Below are 16333 nucleotides of genomic sequence, written 5' to 3'. Positions count from 1 at the left end.
TACCTATTGTTACCACCATCTGTGGGTATGGGAAGGCTGAATAGTCCAGGAGAGTTGGCGGAGGGGAGTGTGCCTGACCAAGGAAATTAGAGACATATTAAAGGCTCATTTACAAGGAAGGTGAGATCATACCCGAACACAGCACCTGGCCTTTCTTGCAAGTTTATAATACTAACACCTGCTAACATTAAAAAAAGTACCCCATTAGGAAAATGATTTCACCCACACTGTCTCACAGTTGTCTTTCCTTTCACTGGAAAGGCTACATTAGCACCAAAATCTTCTGCTGCTGCGTTCCCACTGGCTACAGTAATACTGGAATCAAGTCTGAATGTGAATATAATTGAGAACTCTTTTGAATAAAATTATCTCATTCAGACATACTGGTTCTAGGAAGTCAGGCTAATGCAATCATTATAGTGGGAGTCTAGAAGTCCAGGGTTGCTTACCTCTCCCCCTGATTTGCCTACTGACTTGTTTTATGACTTTAGAAGCAACTTAACTTTTCCGTGAATCATTTCCTTCAGCTGGAAGATGGATATGATAATGTTTGTTTATTTCAATTAAGTCTTGAGTGGTTTAAAAGGGATTAATTAACCTCCATCAGACAACTTGGAAAGGTACTAATGCATAGTGTTAATAATACTATAATAACCATAAAAATGAGGACGGGGAGGAAATTTTAGAAGAAGTTGCAGAGCTTTAAGCTTAGAGGTGTTGTATAGGAAGGGTAGGCAGTATTTTGATGAGTGGGAATAGAGAAGCTACTACTGTCATCTAGTCCACTCTTGAGCAAGACAAGTCAGATTTTGTGTATTTATTTATCAGTGAACCACGTGCGTTCTGTTTATTCCTTAGCTGCTAATTCGTTCCATCTAGTTGGGGAATGTTTACATCTGTTCTCATAAAATCCCATTCATACCCTTCACTATTTCAAATAAATTATCCTGGCTCAAATTTGGGTATACTATGTACAGTTAATCCTTTCAAGGGTATCTTACACTGTTAATACACCCAATGCACAGTGCTTGGGAAAACAGACCTTGAAAGAGCATCAGATTTGCAGCCTACTCATGGCCAGCATGTTTTTTTTCCAGCACAAATTTGCATTTTGGGAGCTGAAAGTCTGAGCCGATAGTCTAAGTGACTTGAAGCAAATCACTACAATTTCTCTGAAGGCAATTGAGATACATCCATTCACAATAGCCAAGGCTCTAGCCTGCCTTAATAATTAACAGCTGTGTCTGTGTCAAAAATGTATAGTGTGAAACTGTACTTTTTTGTGTATTTTTAACCAAATAATTTAGTGTTAAACTCAGTCCTCATGTACAACTGTGAAAAAGCACCTGAGGGCAGAGTTGATTCTTGTCATAAATGTCATCGGTGTTTTTCTGTAGCTTCCTATAGAAAGCATAAATCTGAGGACCCTTAGGCTATAAGATCTATCTCTTTCCATGAGTAGGCTGGGAGGAAATGGTGCTCCAAAGGTAGAGTTTGTGAGTGCTGGTGTGTGTCACCAAGTTATCACTTAAGTTTGTCAGTGTTTTCTGAGGATTAGGCATTATTATGTCATGCATTTATAGGTTATATCTGCAATGACTAGAGCCTTGATTTAGTCCTGTTTGGAATACATGCCAATACTAAAAATTAACTAAAAATGATCACCATTCTCTGCGCAGTTGACCACTTTCACCACACCATCAATAAGATAAATAATACTAGAACCAAAGTTCTTGGGTGGCAGCTCACTTATCAGTCCTTTTCCACAGAAAGATTGCCATAGTGTTGAACACCTTCTATGTAATAGCTCCTTCCTCTGTGAAGGAGTTATTCCTCTCCAAATATTAGTTTATTTTAATTAGACTCTATCAGTCCCCAAATACACCACTTGGTCTCATCTGTATGCAGCTTCCACAGTTTTCCTTGGTGGATTTATTATGAATCCAGTATTGGTATGGTATTTTAGTCTTTGCAGCAAGTAGCTGTTTCTAAGTATTGCTCCTAGGGAACTTGTGGTAATGTTTTCAAAAGCACCTAAGAGCCAAGTTCCACTTTCAGTGGTGAGCAAGGTGCAGCACGCAGACAGCCATTTCAACATCTGCCCCCAGCACTATGGAAGTGCAGAAATCTCCCAGCTTTTGGTCACCTTGGGCTGCTGAAGAGAAACTCGTGTTCACAGAACCTTCCGGATATGTCCTACTTCATCTGCATTCATTCAGTATCCCTATGGCAACTAGAGCAGCAATTGCTCACTTCGAATAGTCATCTTAGGACAGTGTTATATCATTTCTTCTTTTAACTAATTTAGCGCCTGAAAATAAAAGAGTCAAAGAGCATTGATGACCCAATAGGTCTACGGAAACAACATACAACTACTTAACAGGACCTGGAGATGTCCAAAGACCGCTGCTTGGAACAACTAGACTCAGCAAAAATCTTCAGGTGTCTTTTTGGGCAGCACAGGACTTTTCCTTGGCACTAATCAGAATGTGGACAGGGAGAAATAGCCCTTAAATAAGGAAGAAACATCAAAACTCACATTTAGAGGAGGAGTAGCTTTTATTATGTCAGTGTATCTGAGGTGTCTTATCTGTAGCATCATTCTTGAAAGGCTTTTGCATCTGTGAACTGAAATTCTTTATCATGGACTCTAAACGGCAATGATAATTATACAGTGAAGGGCTCAGTCACTGCTGGGAGATGTTTCTCTGCTCCACCTTATTACTGACTAGAATCCATATCAATGCTGTGGTGGGTTTGGTTTCATCCAGCTACTGCAGCAATGTTATACTGTCTGTGTACCAATACCTACAGGATGTTTTTCTTATCTCTATCCACAGCCATTTAATGGAAAATGTCTGCTAAAATTCTCAGGTCTTCATAGTTTGCAGAGGTTTATGGTGTTTTGTTTTGAAGATCCATAGCTCAATCCCCAGTGTCAGCAAAGGTGAAGTCTATCAAACCATTTCAAGGCCCCTACGCCACTTTAAATCCAATTTAATTTAATCACATGAAGATACTTTAGTGACGTACAATACTTGTGCTGGGCCTTCTTTTGTTCTTTAAGAGGAGATATAAAAAAATGCCTACATTTTCAGGTCACTTCCAACCTGGGTTATTCTATGATTTACGATTTTGATTTTTCCTAGGTACAGTTTTCCAAATTGGTCTCACTTGGATTGGCACATTTGGATTGGACTCACCTCCAGTTTGCTCAGATTTCAAGTTGAATACTACATGCGAACGTGCAACAGGTCACAAAATTGTAAGCTTAGCTTAAAGGTTAAAAGGTTTTAAAATAGTAATGTATCTCTTCTTGAGAAATTGTGGCTTTATGCAACACAATGACCTTTGTAATACTCACTAGTAAATTTGGCCATAAGTTTGTAAAATAATGACTGGTTTAGGACTAAGAAATGAATTAAAGTTTCTATGTTTAGTTCCTATCAAAGCTTTATGGGAAAACATAACATCACACATGAGTGAGACACTGGTCCTGACAACACAGTCAGAGACAAGCTGGAAAAATTTCTTCTTTATGAAAGTTTTGGAGTGTTTTTTTTATCTGTGCAAGACCAAAAAAAGAGAAAGTTTCAATGCAAGTTATATCTGTGTTTAAAAAAAAAGACAATCAAAGAACACCACACCTTCATGGCTTTAACTCTGAGCCTACCATGTGTTCTCCCACATGAAATGTGAGTGAGAGGAACCTCTGTGGGGGTGTGTGTGTTTGTATACATCTAGTCACACAGATATTTTAAAACACTACTGAAATAAAACATTTGCGGGTGAAATGTGTCCTCTTTGAAGCCAATGGCTAAACACCAACCTAAACATGTCCATCATTACCTGTAATTATGTCTTGAGACTGAAACCCCTAACTTCAGGGAACTAAAGGGAAAACCTTCATTTGCTGTCAGTGGAACCAGTCTCTCCTCTCCTAGTTTAGTACAGATGGTTCTTCCCATGAAGATCAAGAGAAATTGTAAAAGGCAGGAATAGAAATCAAATTTTCCATTGGTGTATGGGAAATCTGACTGGCAAAAACATTCAGATTTACTGAGATGGAAATCTGAAGATATGAACATGGACTACAATTATTTGAAATATAAACTTTATTTAATTCAGAACTGAGAAATGGTGACAATTTTAGCTATTTCACACATTAACTTTTCTTATTTTATAGTTATTTGTAAACACTAAAAGTTACAACACAGAAATACATGCTTTTGCAAATTTATACTTCAAAATATATTATTTCTCATGAATTTCCTTTTCATATTATTTTAAACACTGTATTTCCTTGTGAGTTAAAAAATAAATCAGAAAAGAGAAAAGAAATATATAGAGATATGTACATACTTTTATAATCAACATATGTTTAATTAAATTGTATTTTGCAGTGAGGTCAGTCTCCTGCTTCAGAAGCTTTCCTGAAAAATACATTTGTGTGGATGAATCATTTTAAGATTCAGCAGTCAGTAGAAGTTGACAGAGGCTTTTCATATGAAATATTACACAACCTTATGAACATCAAAATTATGTGGCAGGAACCGTTCTGTTGAGCACTACAGTCACTTTCCCAGGATCAGATCAATACATTTTCTGTCAAAGAAAAAAAATCTCCTAAAACAACCAGGAAATTTTTTGCAAGAAAATGCTATTTTTTATACAGCTAACAGTGCAATTCTACGCCAATACACATAGGCTCTAACATGCTTTCTGATAGAAGTGAACTGAGGAGGTACTACACAGGTTTTTCAGTACATTTTCACAAAATCAGGCCCATCCTGCTTATGGACATGCTTAACTTTTCACAGAGGTGTTTTTATTTCAATAGGATAAGTCTCTGCCCACAAAATGTGCACATATGTTAAATTTTTAAAAAATCAGTCATACATCATCTTTGGTTCTGATCATAACGGCAACTGCAGAAGCTCATCCCTTTAAATTGGCTAAATCCCATTTAAAACATGTGAAAGGCTTGTCTTCAAAAACAGGTCTCAAGGTATAGCCAAATTCTGGAAACATTCTGCATATGCATAGCTTTTCAGGGGGGCTATAATTAAAGACTACCTTATTTGATCCCAGTGGATCCAGCCACGGTTGCAGAATTGTTTTTAAAGACTTTTCATGTGCTACCTACAACTCTTTATGCACAGCTCATGTGGAGGCTTCTGAGTAGCTTTCAAAGAATGTCAAGACCTCTTTCTGTATGATATGATACACAAAGATAAAAGAAAGGGCTGATATTTGCATTTAAAGAAATTAGAGTTATTTGAAGGACCAGTCATCATTTGCTCTCTTTGGCTTGGTAGACCTCTATTCTCACTCTCTAGCAGTCAATATTCCACTGTATCAGCAAAAATAATTGGTTTCCTGTGTTGGATTTAACATAATTGCATTGCAACGATTGTAATGGGGTGAGGAAATAAAGTAGTTGTTGAATTGGGTCTTTCTTTTTTGAGTTGCAGAATGTGTTTGAACTGTACAAACCGGATTATTTGAGGCACGGATCCCTGCATGCTTAATTTAAATCCAGTAGATAAGAAATTAGCATTTTTTAGGTTCTCTGTTCTTCTAAATCTTCATACAGGAAAGCTAAATGGAACTGTGACACCATATAACTTCAGGCACGTATGTAACTCTGACAAAAGACAATCTCCTCAGATTCTGTTTATAGACAGTAAGAGGAGTTGAGCAACCACCAAAAGAAATCCAGAGTGGGTCCAGAACCAAGGGGATCCTGTATGTCTCTTCACCACTTACAAACAAAAACGAAGGAGATCCTACCTAACTGAATATCCATCTAATTTTACTTGTTCTAGGCCTCATAATATATTGCTTACATATTCAAAGGACCCAATCACTTAACAAAGAGACAGCTACAATGAACTTAATCTCCCCATTGACAAATCCTTTGGTTATGAGTCTGTGCACAGACCCACTTAGTCATTCATAGATTCTCCTCGAAAAACTGTGCCTGAAGTTTTACAGTTTTAATCCAAACTAAAGCACACAACTTGATAACAATGCCTTTGTTTGTCCTTCACCTTTTGCAGGAGGCTTAAGGTGCATCACGGCTGCCACTTCTAACATGCTCAGGGAAAGACATGGAGTGAGGGCAGCAGGACACCCTGTGAAGCAACCACAGAAGATGGCAGTAGCTGCAGTGCCTGGTGTCTCGCGCGGGAGTCTCACACAAAGCCAAGGTCTGAGTTTTCAATGCCCAACTCCACTTTGGTGGTGCTTACATGGGCAATGAGGCTCTGGGAGGGTGCCCTCCTGCCTCCTGATGAGCTATCATCAACCACATCACTTTCAATCAGGCAAACCCAATATGAGTATCTGCTGCTGTCAGTGTCTGAATACCAGCTTGCTCCTCTGTCTAGGAGTAAATTTCTCTGACAGGAAGGACCACTTGTCAGGTCCCAAGGCTGTTTTTTGAACTTCTGCCAGTGCCAGAAATTTTTTCAGTTTCTTAGCTACCATGCAGACTCCCTGGAGCTTGGGAAAGGTACATTCGCTTTTCTTCTCAGAGGTCATAGTGGTACTTTTCTTCAATGATGTCACAGTCATCTACAAACCCCATTTTTGCATCTGGGTGATGCAGGCCACGGTGTAAGAGACTCAGTCCTCCACTTGCTCACATTCTTCTCCTTGAATTATTGCAAGAAAGAGATAAGAAAAGAAACCAAGACCATGTGCTTTGCCCTCTCTGGGGACATCAGAAAAGCCATAGTCCACTCCAAACATCCTTGGACAAGTTGCACCCACCAGTCTGCAGTACCATTTCATATTAGCCCACCTACAATTAGGACTGGTGTTGGTAGAGACAACTATCCCCACCCTTAAAAACCCTTGTTTTCATGCAATCCTGTGGCTGGTCCTGGAGTGACAGCAAAAGTGAATGTTTGTGATAAATTTCAACTCAAATTCTCTTCAAACATTTCTTTTTGCAGAACTGTGAGGCTTCAAATTTTCATTGTCTCTAGCCAAGAGAGAATGTAAAATGGCTTCATCAGGTGCAGCAAAGAAGCACTTCAGAATCCACCCATAACTCAACAGACACAAAGTAAATGTATTCAATAAATATTTTATTTTGACACATAGTACATATTTGTACTTTAAGCAAATACTATAGCCAAAGGGATGCTCACAAAAACATTGACAAAAAAGAAATAGCAAAGCATAAAATTATAATTTTTCTGAACAGAGATATTTTTGTACTTAGAAGAACTTTTATATTATTCATTGAGTACCATTTATGTGCTCTGTACTGCTAAGAATGTATAGCCAGCCCTGGGATAAATATTTTCAGAGTCATCCAAGTGATTTGGAGACTAAGGCCTACCAACTGTCAGTAGTTATTAGGTGCTTTTGATGGTGTTACCTGTCTTGTGCAGTCCACAGGGCTCCCTAACTAAACCCTTGAGGCCACTGAGACTTTCTGTTTACTTCAAAGGCTCTGTGTCAGGTCTGCAAGGTGCTGTAAGATCTCTATGAGGATATGGGAACGTTTCTGGAACAAGAGACTGCTTTGGACTATGAGGATTCTTTTACTGAGGATAACATCAAGCATTTTTAAGGAGATGACACTCACTGTTAAAATGCAAACAGCTGAGGGAGTGGCTCTAGGATAGTGCTGCACGTGCATTTTGTCCTTTCCAGTGAATTAAGAAGAAAACCTACAAAAACAACATCCTAGTTTGCTTCAAACTGCTGCAGTCTTCACTCACACCTTATCCATGGAAACCTCAAGTAATCTTTGGCAAACCTGCAGCATCCTATCAAGACTAGCAAGGGAAAAAAAATGACTCACCTTGCTCTCTTCTGTCTACTCGAATTTAAAAGAATGAGGGCTGCCTTTTGTTATGAAACCCAACCTTGTGGGGATTCCAAGCTGAAGAGCACGAGTGCCTGAAAATATCAGAGAACTGTGCCTTAGCAAGAGAAACAGGGAGTGAGTGGAGGAGCCATTCTGTTGATTTTGGAAGGAGTGGCAAAAGTTCCACTGACTTCAGCTGGGCATGAGCCAGGCCCACTGGGCATAAAACTCCTCTTGGCATGTCTTCCATCTTCCACACACAATACTGACAGGGGTCCTACAGACAAAATTTAATTGATTGTGGCACTCGGGCATCACACAGAAATTGCTTCTTTGTGGTAGAGTCTACCCTGTGTAAAGAGTCAGCACAAACAGGACTATGAGGGACTTGGATGGCACATAGACCTTGTTTTGTTCTTCTGCATAATTGAATTCCACCTTTGGAGAATAAGAAGGGAAGTCTACTTCTTGATGGTTAGTCTTGTCTTACAACACATGATTAATGACTGTTTTTAAAATATTTGCAAAGGTATGTATGTATTATACTAAAGAAAGGTGTTAGTTTGATGGCATTGGGGAATGAAACCTTAGACTTAATCAGAGATAAGAAATAACCCTTTAATACTTTCATAAAATCTCTAGTTGAAACAAAGATACAGCAGCATCCTACGGCTTCATCAGTCCCCAGCACTACAACTGTTTTCTAACAGATTTTTACAGAGCCAAATACAGAGGACAAAGATCAACAGGATGCTATTATCAAGCACCATGTGCTGGGAAAGAGTAAATGCTGAAACAGTCTGTGCTAGCATCCTTGTTGTATTATCTCTGCATCCATGGATAGTGAGAAAATGAGGACTTCTTAAAGAACATCTAAAGAAATTGACCTTCATCTTATTATTATGCTAAATTACTACTTCACCATACATAAAGGAGTCTCAAAGTGGACTAGGACAGTTGCCATATTGAAACTTCTGAATTTTGTAGGATATTTCTCCTGTCTTTGTTTCACACATACACATACACGCATGACTGTTCAGCACGAAAGTTTACTAGCCAGCAATCCACAACATTTCTCAAAGCACACAGAAGTTTTGCAAAAGAAAGGAATTAGTTCCATTGGCAAAGTATGTGTTTGGTTACTGCCACAAGAAAGCAGACTACCCCTACAGACTTCAGTCCAGGGATGACAACCTGGCAAAAACATACTCCGGACTTACTTCAGTGTCATTGTAAAAGCTCTGAAAAAAGCTGGAGAACAGAAGAGGTCAAAACAATATTTTAGAAGAGAGTTTGTATTCTAACAAAAACAGCAATAAGATTTCACCAGCTGGGTCTTTTCTTGGGAGGACACTGAACTGTAACAGGGAAGGTAGCAACCACACAGCTTTTTAGCCAAAACCAAATAAGAACCTTGGAGAAAGTACATTATTATTAATAGTAACAGGAAAATGCTTAAAAAATATTTGGGCCCTTTCATTAAACCATCGCAGCTGATTACATAAAAACTAGTTTTGAAGAGGGATTCTCTATCTGTTACTTGCCCTAAACCATAAAGGAGTACAGATGTGAGGAAACTCATTTTTCCTCAATTAAAAGTGCTACTGAATTGTGTTCAGCATAAGGAGAGATACTGAAATAAGAAAAGCAACAAAACAAACTAGTGGCAACAACAATGGGGGCAATTTCCATCCATGTGTTAGCAGGGTGAAAAAACAGCACAAAGATAAAAAGAGAAGTGAAGGTGGCAGCGGAAATACATGAAACAGAGTGTGCCCATATTCCTACTTGAGTGTGTCTTGGAGTACAAGGGGCGTTCCAGCCTTTCCTACCATGACAGAACGACTCAGCAGGAAGCACAACATATAAACAGCAAGATTTTTTCCCTCAGGGGTCAATGCTTATAATCAGAAATCAAATGAAATTAATACAGAGGCAAAACTGATAAAAGAAGAACCACAAAAAATCCCTAGCATAGGACCCCCTACTTCAATAACAGACTTTCAATGTGTGGTGGCCCTAGCACTCCCATTTTCCTAGAAAATATTTTTCTACAGGGCTACAGACAGATTAGGCCTAACCTGAATACTGAAGGAGAGGTGCTCTAGCCATTCTGCCATTCAAGTTTATAACTCCCAGTCACATGTTGTGTCCAGCTGTTGGACCATTTAGAGGCACTGACGTTCAAAGCAGCTCAGTGAAACCAGGCACCTGTGAAACCAGGCTCTTCCATCTAGCAGTGTTTCAAGGCCATTGCTGCTAGTTCAGTTGGGTTGGCAACACTTCATTCAGAGAATTCATATTGTAAAACATCTCAAATTATTGAACTAGTAGACAGCTAGTGATTCTTGCCCTAGCTCCCAGTAAATTTTTTCCAAATGCAATTGATATCCAATAGTTTCAGTCCACATTTCATGTTTGTGTACACTGTATCTTAATAGTGTCCCTGTTTTCCCTTCTCCATTTCAGAAACAGGATTAAACATTCTGGAAGTGGGTTTGACAATTAAATATTTTAATCCTTAGGTATATATGTTGTATTACCCATGATCTTTCCTATGCTGATAGGCACAAATTTAAGAAAAACTGTTGTATTTTGGTCATGTTCATCCCTGCATGATGGGATGAATCTCACAAAAATACTGGGTGAATGTAAATTTTGTGGAAGTGAACTTACTCCTGGAAATAACCTGTATTCAGACTTGCATGCTTACCCCATTTCCATATATTTAGCTCTTTCTGCTTGTAAATTTGTGTGTACAATAGAGTTCAGCCTGTAAGTGTATTAACAAGCAGGTGAAACCGTGGAGACCTTATTCGTGTTGGTGGCCATTTACTTAGGTCATTGTACCTCCCGAGAAAGTGCTTGTCAACACGTATTACAGCCCCACAATCTAGCTTCACATAATCAGGTTCTGCCTGTATGCTCCACAATGAAGCATTTCCATCCCTTGAAAAAGAGCTGCATGTGGAATCAAGCAAGCAGATATTTTTACCCATACAATTTTCCTCTTGCCAGAAAGCTGGTTGGATTTAATTTGCTTTTTGTTTGTTTGCATATTTGCTTGTTTGTTTGTTTGTTTTTATGAGGCAGCCCATGGGGAAATGCCATTTACACTTAATATTTTTTTTATTTATTTTGATAGTAAATGCAAACAATTCAATGAAGATAAACATTCTTGTTGGAATAAGTTGCACAAGAAATATGAAACATTTCTAATGAAATGTATTCATTTGAAATTGGAAGGTGAAGGGGTTCCTGTCAAGTAAAATGTGGAATACTAGGAGGATTTGTCCTTAAGGAAATAACACTTCCCACACCAGTTAACACTCTATGTGGTAAGGAAAGGAAACAGAAGAGGGTGCATGGTCACAGCTTCTGCTCCACTCATCCACACACGCCTGTTACACCTGCATATGTGGATGTAAAGATGCTGAGCTCTAAATTATACCAGTGCCAGCATGAAGGCAGAGCCTTAAGAACTGCCCCACACTGATTGACATGAATGTGATCCTTTCCAATAATTTTGTCAGGGTTTGGTACAGCACCATTCTCAGAATGGGTTCACACGGCATCGCTACTTTGTGAGGGCAGCCAGGGAGCAGCTTCACTTTTTTGGACAATTCAGCATCTTATTTCAGGCACGGGGATGGTTCTAGGTGTATGTCTATAACTTCAGGATGGAGAAAACTCGGTTTAATTTCCTCTTTGGCCACCATCTTCCACTGTCGCTTAGGAAGAGCCACTGTTCCTCTTTGTGCCTCAGTTTTCTACCTGTAAAGCAGACATAATAAAACCTACTTTCTTACCATTTGGAAATGAGGTGAACACACTTTGGAGTTAGTAGTAATCTACATGTAAGCAGCATGGGTAAAAGAATGGATACAGGACTGGACTCTGGATGCTACTGAACCACAAGGTGGCTTAGATATAGACACACACTCCTATCTTTTCAGTGACTGAATCCTGCAAGGGCTTGTTGAGACCTTTATGTTCCCTCACAGCCCACTAAAGCTAATGCCGAATCCTTCTGCAAGGTTGCTACAAGCCCTTTGTGCCAACAATTTTCTGTAGAAAGCTCAGTACACCCATCTGCCCACTGTTGTTACTGTTTGCACACAGAGATATGACTGTTACCTGTCACTTCAGCTGCCTGAGATTCTTAATCTATCCCCTGCTCTACCATGGCATCTGTCAGATTTTCCCCTGAATCCTTAGGGGCACATTCTGCTGTCTGCATACCCTTGGAGGGGTAAAGGCCCAGGTTAATTTGCTCGTTTCCTCACCTGCTTTTATAACACATATTTAATGAAACAGGCTTTTGGTGCAGCAGCAGGCAGAGAAGAGAAGCTGGGGGGGGTGCAGTGGTTTCCACTGCTCTAGAGCTCATGTGCTGATGTGTGAATCTCCACATGCCACCCTGCTCGGTGGGCAGTGCTATTACTCCCCCTTGTAATGAGCTTCCTGTGATGGCCTTGTCCTTAAGGAAACATCTCTGACCCCACTGGCAGATGTCATATTTAACATTTCATCCTCAGAAAAAAAATGGCTTTGAACCCCAAAAATATGAGTACCAGAAGTATTTTCTTGTTACTGAAGTATGGGAAAACCAGTTTTGGCACAGATGTGCCAATGAAAAGTAATTTTTGTTTGGCTTTCGGTACTTTGCATACCCATTCAGAAAGCACAGTGAGAAAAATATAAATAAAAAATAATCTATATAAAACTACATAAACAAATGTGTTTACACAAACGAATTCCCTCAATTCTTTTCAGTAACAAAAACTTGGGATGAAGCACTGGCTGAATGAGAAATCTCAGACCAGGTCTTCAGTCTGCTTGTTGCCATCTGTATTGCAAAATAAGAGATGCTGACAAGTATTTATAAACTGATGATAGCAGAATATTCTGCTGTAGTCAATGGGTTCCATCACTGCTTTTCATGTTGTCAGGATTTCACTCACTGATTGTAAAGTTTTGGAGCAAGAAACGCATCTCAACATAAAGCTCCAGCTTCACAAAGAAGACAGAGAAGTGACAGACCTTTGAAGCCAAAGTCACTTGTATCTGGGCAGGTCTCTTTGGAAGCACCAAGGTCATGCAGAGGCTTAAGCTTATGTGCATGAACAGTTCCCTAAAAGTCAATAGAAGAGTACATAAACCTCCCTTTGACTGGAACCTAGGTTTGGATGTAAGGTACTCTAGTACTTTTCAAAATAAGGCTTTTATATGGGTAGAAAAAGCAGAGCGGAATCAACAGTCAGCCTGGAAATTTAAGAATGAAGGGGAAATAATAATTAACTCAATCTGAGCACTGCTGAGCATGCATGACTTGAGTTCCTCTCAGTAGGACTTCAACAGAGTCACAGATTTAAAGTTTCTTTATGAACATCCAGTTCATCACAGACCATAAATCTCACCATAGATCTCTGCATGCCTTCCACAAGTTCAATCTGAAAAAATGCAGTCAGGGCTATGCAAACCACCAATTTTTCAAATTCTGGAGGTTAAAAAAAGAAAAGAACAAAAAGGGACAACAGATCACTTGTGTTAACCTGGATTGATTATTTTTCAAAAACTTAGGTTGAAGCAAGTTGACACTGAAGGCCAGGAAAGTGCACTAAAAATGCTATGTTTCGGGTTGGAGCATTTTAAGGATTTTTTTTTAATTGAAACATGAAAATGTTTAATTTGTAAAGCAATTAAAAATTTAAATTTTTGCAGGCAAATAGAGGTACTTATATCTCCCCTTCCTTTCACATACATAAATGTAAATCCCCAAACCATCAATTGACAAAACTCATCATTTGAAAAGAAATGGCCTAGTATTGTCAAAATGATTTTTGCTGATAGGGTTAAAACTTAAAATGTGGATCAGCTCCACCACTTACGTTTTACAAAATTACAAGGAGAGACAGCATTACAACTAGTGAAGGCTGTAACTTCTACTGATGGAGAGATCTCAACACAAACAAATGCTCATGCTAGAGCTGCAAACAGTCAGAACCCACCATGGGTGTTTGAGGGCTAAACCAAAGAGGGTTGGCAGAGAGACTCCAGCGTGGTATTTGCCTGCTTTATAAAGTATCTTCCTTGCTTTAGCACTGTCACTGAGGAAAGTCACAAGAACCTGCTGACTTCAGGGAAAAGCCCCATTAAGAGGGCATGCAGGAAGGCACACCGTATATTTTAAAAGAGCTAGTTCTTACAGACTGGTCTGCCAACAATTCTCATGTTGGAGCAGGGAGGACCAGGAGAAAGTGCCCTTCTTAAGTTTCACCTTCTTCTCCATTTGACCCTAGTGGGACAGAAACAATGTAATGTTCTGATTTAATTTCCTCTCATGAGGCCTCTCACCTGGATGCACTGAAGCAGCACACAGCCTTGCTCCTGTAAGAATATTTATTGTGGGTTGCACTAGTCCAAGACATGAATTTTTATTCCTTCTTCTCCCCCCCCCCCTCCTGGAAGGCCTCAAGATCCATCCTGTTTTGCTCTCCACTCTATATCTTTCTTTAAAGCTGATAATTTTAATTCCAAAAGCAATGCCTCGAAAAGGAAAGGCTAGATGTATTTGTGCTCCATACAGGTTGCTGTATTTGTGTACCACTGGACTGGATGCTTCTTCTCTTTTTGACAGAAACTGAGCTCTGTGTCCTCTGCCTTTGCTATGTCACATGGCTACCACCTGAAGGAATAAAATTCTGATCTCTGCCTCTTTGAAGCCTCTCCCTTGCAGAGATGAACAAGATCCCTAGTATTACATCTGCAGTGCTCTGTATTTCCCTAGATATAACAAGTTAAGAGTCAAATACCATGTATTTGAGTAGTTCAGTGACTAATGCATGCTCTTGTTATTTAGGGTCAAATGGTCACTTGCTTTATTTACTTTACAAATGGTAGCAGCACTGTGTGGCCAAAGGAGTGTGCTGCGGTCTCAAAATGAACATAACTACAGGCATGGCAGTGGGGCAATGAGACATGAATCTGGGAAGCTCACCAAGCTGTAAGAATTCATGCTCAGACCTAATGGGTGCTGCTCTTTCACTTGAGTCACTGCAGGGACTTGCCACTTCAGCCAAGCAGTGGATTTAGCAGGCTAAGAACTTTTTGCTCCTTGATTGTCCTTGTTCATCTAGACAGAAGGAAATACATATTCGTGAGGTAGATCTAAAGTCTCTAGTGGTATACTGGAGGTTGGAGGAGGACACTAGAACACAGTTGTAGTTTCTGTACATCATCATGAACATTTATAGAAAAGGGAAAACAAGCAAACAATCAAATAAATGTTTGAATAATACCAGAAGCAGAGATAGGAAAAAGAGGCCCTTGGGTGGAGGAGGGAGAAAGCTACTTGATAGTACTAAACTGTAATAAGGGGAAAACAATCTAAAACTGAAATATTAGTTCCAATTACATTTTATGCTTAAAGCAGTTAAATATTATTGCAGTTTACATGAGAGATAAAGCAGTAACTGTAAAAAATTGGAAGGGTGGCATTGAGGGAAAGCTGCTATCCTTTGGCCCAGCTTTTAGTGGGGACTTTTTCAATAAGTCTGAAGGAATCCCAAGTTACTGGATGCGAATGACAGACCTGCTGCTCTTGTGTTGCTGGCTATGGAAACTGATTTGCTTGAGCTAGACTAACTCAAAGGGCTACATAACCTCATGTGAGCAGGTCTGACCTGATTTACATATTTTCTGTAATGCAGTATAGTTGTATAAACACAAGGAAAATCTACTGAGTTTAGAGATTAGCAGGCAATTGCTTCATTAGTCTAGATAATATATATTAGTTTAACATATACATAAATGTCTTGCAGAATCAGCAGTAGTTTTTTGCAGAGATGATAGACTCAGATGGATGTGGATGTTCTGGCTAACCTATTACTCAATTCTTCTGAAACAGGAAAAAATGGTAAATAGCTCCTCAAGGTGTAGTAATATTTCTCTGAAAAAAGGAGGCACTATGAAAGAGAAATCTCAGAGCAATGGAGAAAGAAATGTATGGAGCAATGCATTGCAAGTTAGAAGGTCAGATTTGATTTTTTACTTTCCTGCCTCCATACTATGAGACTCCTGGCAGTCATTTTACCTGTCTGTTACCTTTCCTACTCTCTTGTCTAACTTGTCAAATGAAACTGCTAGCAGCTTAGGCCAGAGGTTGTTTGTAGGATCTAATATTCTTATTGTCTGGTTCTGTTAAGAGGGTTGCAGTGGTTTTTTACTAACTAGTAAAAAGAGGCATTCAAAAAAAAAAAAAAAGAGGCATAAAAAAAAAAGAAAAACAGTTGATAGGAGACAGTGGGAATTTGATGCACAGGTATAGAAAGAGAACACTCAGAAGCAGCATCTCAAAATTATGAAGAAAATACCCTGATTATTCTAATGTTGTGAAAGAAAAGGAGTAAGGAATAAGAACAAAGAAATACAGTCAGAGTTTAACTGTGCCCTCCTACAGAGAAACCAACAGAACAAGTTGGCCCTTTCTTTGACTTCTACATA

The 16333-nt window shown here is 39.2% G+C and overlaps 2 long non-coding RNA genes across 4 annotated transcripts; one reads left to right on the top strand and one right to left on the bottom strand.

The window, feature by feature from the left end:
• Nucleotides 1-1763: 1763 nt before the first annotated feature.
• Nucleotides 1764-6973, bottom strand: LOC135409100 (uncharacterized). Of its 3 annotated transcripts, none has more exons than XR_010428018.1 (4): nt 6054-6973; nt 4363-4433; nt 3850-3960; nt 1764-2311 (listed from the first exon to the last, which is right to left on the bottom strand). It is a non-coding gene; the product is annotated as an uncharacterized LOC135409100 (long non-coding RNA). The 3 variants fall into 3 exon arrangements; XR_010428017.1 differs by having other exon boundaries at nt 4363-6137; nt 6255-6973; XR_010428016.1 differs by having other exon boundaries at nt 4363-6973.
• Nucleotides 6974-7719, top strand: LOC135409102 (uncharacterized). The gene is made up of 2 exons (XR_010428019.1): nt 6974-7075; nt 7466-7719. It is a non-coding gene; the product is annotated as an uncharacterized LOC135409102 (long non-coding RNA).
• The last annotated feature ends 8614 nt before the right edge of the window (nt 7720-16333 follow it).

The sequence above is a fragment of the Pseudopipra pipra genome, chromosome 2, assembly GCF_036250125.1.
Source record: "Pseudopipra pipra isolate bDixPip1 chromosome 2, bDixPip1.hap1, whole genome shotgun sequence".
Lineage (NCBI taxonomy): Eukaryota > Metazoa > Chordata > Aves > Passeriformes > Pipridae > Pseudopipra > Pseudopipra pipra.
Note: the sequence above shows the minus strand (reverse complement) of the source record. Positions and strands in the feature narration are given on the sequence as shown.